Genomic DNA, 6,935 nt, shown 5'->3' on the forward strand with positions numbered 1-6,935 from the left:
TTCGCAGTGCAACTTAATGATGCATACAGAGCAATGAATGTAAAAGGCCCTTCGATTCCAACTCAGTTCAAAATGCCTGCGAGCAGCAGGGCTGTGGCTGTAGATAGGAATCAAAATAACAAAAAGCTTTGAATAATGGAAACATATTTAGAAACAAGAGAAGGTCTGGGGTTCTGGTGCAAATGAGGTGGCTGGTTAAATCATTGGTACATTTGCAAATATGATTACCTTTTGATTCGATTTGATGCCTATGATTTTTTTTCTGTTATTCTTGTGTGTGGGTGGATTACGTCAGCCTGAAACGTTACCCTTACAAGCCTGTTGAGCAATTCCAGTATTTTGGAATTGTGCACATTACTCACAATGCTCTGAATTGAGAAGGGGAGAAGTTGCCACTCAACTTTGGGGTGAAGTGGGGGGAGTATTGGAATGTTTAATTATGAAATCGAAATCGAATTTCATTCCTTTTCTTTTTCTGGATGAATGACAAAGAAGCTGACAAGAATGGATTTATCAAGACCCTGTAGGGTTGGTACATGGTGGGGTGGGGGGGGGGGGGGAGAGATGATGTTAAAATCCGATTTTAAAACACTTTCCTTGCTAACCACACGAAAAGCAAAACCTGTCCTTTCAATCCTCCTAATCCCACCTGGTGGAGGAGTGTACTTCTTTCACTCTAGTATACTGTATTCTAACTTCATAGTGTGACCTCCTTTACAATGAAGAAGTGTAAGACCATAGGTATAGGAGAGGAATCAGGCCACTTGACCCATCAAGTCTGCTGTGCCATTCCTAGACTCACCTACTAAAGGAAACATCCTTTCCATGTCCACTGTATCTAAGCCTTTCAATATTCAAAAGATTTCAATAAGATCCCCACTTAATTCTCTAAATTTCAGTGAGAACAGGCCCAGAGCAATCAATCTCTCCTCATATTCCTGGAATCATTCTTGTGAACCTCCTCTGGACCCTCTCCAATGCCAGCACAAAATAGTCCACGCCTTTATTGTTTGACCAAAGTGCATGATCACACATTTCCCTAATCCATATTCCTTCTGCCACCTCTTTGCCCATTCTCCAATCTTTCCAAGTCCGTACTGCAGAGTCCCTGCCTCCTCAACACTACCTGCCCCTTCACCTACCTTCGTATTGTCTGACAACTTGGCCACAAGGCAGTCAGCTCCATTGTCCAAATTGTTGATGTTTAACATGAAAAGAAGCAGCCTAATACAGTGGAACACTGCTTGTCACATACAGCCAACCAGAAAAGGCCCCTTTTATTCTGAGTCTTTGCCTCCTGCCAATCATCCAATCCTCTATCCATGCTGGTACATATCCTGAAATACTATGGGCACCTAGCTTGTTAAGCAGCCTCTTGTATGGCAGCTTGTCAAAGGCCTTCTGAAAATCCAAGTAAACAACGTCCACTGTATCTCCTTTGTCTATCTTGCCTGTTATTTCCTCAAATAGTTCCAACAGATTTGCCAGCAAGAATTCCCCTTAAGGAGATTTTACTGATTTTGGCCTATTTTATCATGTGGCTCCAGTTACCCTGAAACCTGATCCTTAATAATGGACTCCAGTATCTTCCCAACCACTGATATTGGATTAACTGACATATAATTTCCTTTCTTCTGCCTGCCTCCCACCTTAACGATTAGATTGATATTTGCTGTTTTCCTGTCCTCCGGAACAGTTCCGGAATCTAGTGATTCTTGAAAGATCTTTACAAATGCCTCCAAATCTCTTCCGCTTCTCTTTCAGGAAGGGAAATGCAGAGAGGAGGGTTCAGCTGGCATCACCTGGGAGGGCCAGATGCAACAGAAATGAGCTATAGAAAACTTCCAGCAGTAGGGCGCAGAGTAGTGGCATAGGGTGAGTGGCTAAAGACTTGGTTCTAGAAAGAGGCAAATGATATTTGGGCAAAGATTGGGATTCCTTGATATTCTTGAATAACAATGGTTCAGATTGTTACATCAAGTAGTGGAAAAAAAAACTGCTGCTGGCTGTCTGATAGCTCTGCACTCCCAGGAACTGTGCTGGAGAAGTTTAATGGATTCTAATGCAAGGTTATTGATGTCATATGTATGGATTATGGGTGGAAGAGCTTCCTTCCATGCACACTCGCTACTACAGCTTTTCCTAAAATAAACTTCCTAGCATATCCTGTTTCCCACAAGTTCCATTGTTATCAACATTAGAATTTTTTCCCCCCTGATTATGTGATGACAAGGCTTATGGCTATCTAAACAAATGTATGACTGTCAATGTATTCCAGGTCAACAGAACAAATCTTTATTATAAATACTCAGCAGGTCAGGCAGCATCTATGGCAAGAAAACCTGGATAAACAATCCAGGTCAATTATTTTATAACAATCAGTGAAACCTTACCGTTTCTTTAAGGTTGTTCTCAAGTTGGTGTGTTTCTTTAGACCCAAGTCCCAACATAAGTATGTAAAATGATAATTTGGACATATGATGATTAGACCAGAAAATGGCAGCTCTAACTTGCTGCTGTGGCTCAAGCAACAATAGAATAATGGAATGGTGATCCCATCTATTGTTGGCAGAAGTTCTATTGTCTGTTCAAGTGTAATACAGAAATATTCATTAAATACAAACTGAGTGTGGACTTTGCCAAGGAACTTCTTCGCACGACTCCAAAAGATTGGTGCTATGTAAAGTCACAGAATCTAGAGTAATTTGGCATGTAGTTCTTCTAATTGTCCTGCTACATTTCAAATAATTTGATTCCCAAATCTTCAGCAGTATTTTCAATCTCCCTCACACATTTTCTTGGTGGAAAGAAAATCCCCCAAATGATTTCAGGTGTACTGCAAAACTTGAAATTCACCTGTGGTGCAATTTTCAACCTCATAAGTCTGAAAGGCAATACTGGTAATACTTTTTAAATTGTAGAATGGATTTTTTTAAAGCCACTTTTCCCTGTATCTTGATCCATCTAAAGAATTAATATTTCATCCATATCTATCCTAGCTTTGATCCATTGCATCTTGTATCTTCAAATACACATAAGTCTGGAATGTTATACTTCGTAGCTATGCAAAAGTCATACTTGAAGCCACTTTCAGTCATCTTAGCCTGAGGATCATTCCAGCCAGTTGCTGCTAACCCGCCATACTTTACAGATTCACCAATCGGGACTTTTTCATGAATTCTGGTGCAGATATGGACTTCCTTAACTTGCTTCCATTTATTTTTAATCCTAACATTGACAAGTAGGTTAATTGGTTGCTAATGTAGGTTAGTGATTGGATAGCTAGTTGAGAGTTAATGGACATGGGAGTGAGAAAGTTGGTCAGGGTGTTCATTGCGAATTTCTGGATTGTGTCAGTTGATGGTACACCAGGAACTGTATAAAAAGAGACAATAGTTGGTATTGTGCCAAAAACAAACACGTTAGAAGAGGAGATCAAAACCTTGATTGAAGTACTTCACAATCAACTGCTGTAGTTAGTTGTATTTTCAAAGAAGAATTCCCACATATTTAATGGTGCTAAATGGGAAAATTCTTTTATCCAGAAGTCTTTGCTCCTGCTGAAGCACCTTCCAAGCTTCAATATGGAAATACTTCTTCAGCATTGGACAAATGTTTTTTGCTTCACATTGTGTGCTTCAGTCCAGGAACTATAGTTATAGATATTGCCTCCTACTTGCTCCAGGAATATGACACTCTATTAGAATATCAGGCCATCTTTTCATAGACAGTCACTGACCTCATCTCCTCTGGAAGAACCCACTGCACGCGCTCCAGGTTCCTAGTCATGTGCCGTTTGCAGTAACTTTTCAACATCTTCCCTAAAATCCATGAACAGAATTGCCTGGTATACCCATCAATTCAACCTGTTTTACTTCTTTCCACTCCAGTTCTGTTTTTTTTCCCAATGTCCAGCCTTTTCCTATTCACACCCACGGCGCTTTCAATTCCTTCCTCCACTTTTAATAGTTTCCTGGCACCATCTGAGGACATTCAGTCCCTCCAGCCTCCCCCATAATAACCTTGAATGGACTCCAAACACTTTCCATCCGCTACCACTCTGTGAATGTAATTTTATACTAAACAGCTCCAGTCCTACCTAGATCCTTTGTATGTTGTTGCTTTTTCCTTGACTGTATTGATGTCACTTCCTGATCTCTCCAGGGGAATTAATTACCTTTGCATTAGTTTTCATCCTTTTTTGACTATATGGCCTCCCCATGACCTTCATCTTCACTTGTCAACTTGTTTGTCTTCATTTCTGGGAAAAAAAAGTAAGCCAACAATAATACTTCTGGCTTCCACTTACACCTTGAATATGCTTGGATTCACTATGGATCCAAGAGGAGCTTTATTCCATTCTTTTAGTTTTTGTTATTCCATTGAATCTGCTCTGATGAAGCCACTTCTTACAGCATTACTTCTGATACGTCTTTTCTTCCACAGTCTAAAGCTTTTCCTCCATCAGAAACCACAAAATGCTAGAGGAACTCAGCAGGTAAGAGAGAAATGAACAGTTAATGTTTCAGGCCAAGATCCTTCAATAGGGCCTCCATAGATGCTGCCTGACCTTAGTCATTTTGTGTGTGTTGTTCTACATTTCCAGCATCAGTAGTCTCTCTTGAACCTCCATTTCGCTGCTCCACTGCGAAGTTTTGAGGGACAATAACTCAATCCTGGATAAGTTTTCCTCCTCTCCATTGATGCTGCCTGACCTAGGGAGTTCCTCCAGCATTTTCTGTGTGTTGCTGTAGATTTCCAGCATCTGCAATATCTTTTACATTCTCAACCTCACCATAATTAAAAGGATACTTTGACCGTCTGTCACGTTTGCTCACTCACTCTTCAGCAGAAGTAAAAACATTTGTCTTGTCCTCACATCCATCTTCCATCTTTCCCATCCAATGAATCATTCTTCTCTATTTCCACTGCCTCATTTCCATCTTGATGGAAATGTTCCTTTGATAGCTGTCCCTTCAGTCACTTTTAACATTCACCCAAATTCATTTGCCCTCCCACTCCAACACCAACCTCTTTGTCTTTGGCCTCCTACAGTCTTTGTAAAAGTGTTTGATGACACCTTGAGGAACAGAAACACTTCTTTGGTTAAGGTCTTTGAGGTCTTTGAGGTCTTTCAATCCATCATTGACTGGACCTAATTCAAACCATACAACCTGCTTCCATTTTTTTGGAAAACTTCTACTAGTAAATCCCATTTTATGTCTCTTGTAGAACTATTTGATTTTAGCCCTTTATCTGCTCCCACTCTCTTTTGTCCTGACTCATTGTCCTTTTATTATTCTGTCATTAAATTGGAAAAGGTGCTAAAAATAATTCACAAGTGTGTTGCTGGAACTGCAGGGGTTGAGTTACGTGGACAAACTGGATAGGTTGGAATTTTTATCCGTGAAATGTGAGAACATGAGGGATGTCATTGTGGAAATATATAAAATGAGTATGGCCATTGACAAGGTGATTGATCACAGTCTTTTTCCCTGAGCAAGTGAGTCCAAATGTAGAAGACATAAAGTTAAGGAGAGAGAGGAAAGCTTTAAAAAGAACCAGGTGGGCAACATTTTCACACAGAGGATGTTGGAGGTATGTCACAAGCTGCCAGAGAAGTTGTAGAGGTGGGTATAATTCCAAAGTTTTAGAAGATATTTTAGACAGGTTTAGAGGGAATGGACCATATACAGGTAAATGGGACAAGCTCAGACAGGCATCCTGGTTGTCATGGATGAATTGGGCCAAGTGATGTTTCTTTGCTGCAAAATTCTATGAATCTATGACTCTCCTATCATTCACATTGTCGTGGAGCATCTTTTTTGTTCTCCTCTCTCTGTGCATTTCTAACTTCCCCAGTTCTGTCATTGATTTTAGCCATGTCTTATTTCCCTATTTATGGCAGCTGCTGAATATGCTGAGTGCTTCTGACATTCTCTCTTTTTGCCTCACATTTTCAGCATTCATACCTTGTGCTTTTGTGTATCCTCGGCAGCTTTTTGCCGAGAGAGTTTTCTAATTTCAGCTTCCTGGTTTTGGGAAGACATGAGTCAGAATCAGAGTCAGGTTTAATATCACTGGCATATGCGGTGAAATATATTGTTCTGTGGCAGCAGTACGTTACAATGCATAATAAAAAATAGTGAGGCAGTGTTTGTGGGCTCTTTGTCCATTCAGACATATGATGGTGGAGGGAAAGGAGTTGTTTCTGAAATGCTGAGCATGTGTCCTTACTATGCTCCTGTACTTCCTCCTTGATGGTAGCAATGAGAAGAGAGCATGCCCTGGGTGATGGGATCCTTAATGATGGATCTTTTTGAAGGTGTCCTGAATAATGGGAGGCTAGTCCCCGTGACCAAGCTGGGTGAGTTTAAGACTTTGTGCAGCTTTTTCCAGTCCTATGCAGTGGCCCCTCCATACCCGACGGTGATGCAACCAGTTAGAATGCTCTCCACAGTACATCTGTAGAAATATGCAAGAGACTTTGGTGATATTCCAAGTCTTCTCAAACTCCTAATGAAATATAGACCCTGTCATGCCTTCTTTGTAATTGCATTAATACGAAGGGCCTAGGAAAGATCTTTGGTGATGTTGACACCCAGGAACTCAAGCTGCTCACTCTTTCCACTGCTAATACCCAATGAGGAATAATGTGTGTTCCCTTGTCTTAGGCTTCCTGAAGTCCTCAATCATTTCCTTGGTCTTGCTGACATTGAGTGAAAGGTTGTTGTTGAGACACCACTCAACCAGCTGATTTAAGTCACTCCCGTATGCCTCCTCGTCACCATCTGAGATTCTGCCAACAATAGTTCTGTCATCGGCAGATTTATAAACGTTATTTGAGCTTTGCCAAACCACACTGTCATGGGTGTAGAGAGACCAGAGCAGCTGGCTAAGCATGCATCCCTGAGGTGTGCCAATATTGATAATCA

The sequence above is a fragment of the Hypanus sabinus genome, chromosome 5, assembly GCF_030144855.1.
Source record: "Hypanus sabinus isolate sHypSab1 chromosome 5, sHypSab1.hap1, whole genome shotgun sequence".
Classification (NCBI taxonomy): Eukaryota; Metazoa; Chordata; class Chondrichthyes; order Myliobatiformes; family Dasyatidae; genus Hypanus; species Hypanus sabinus.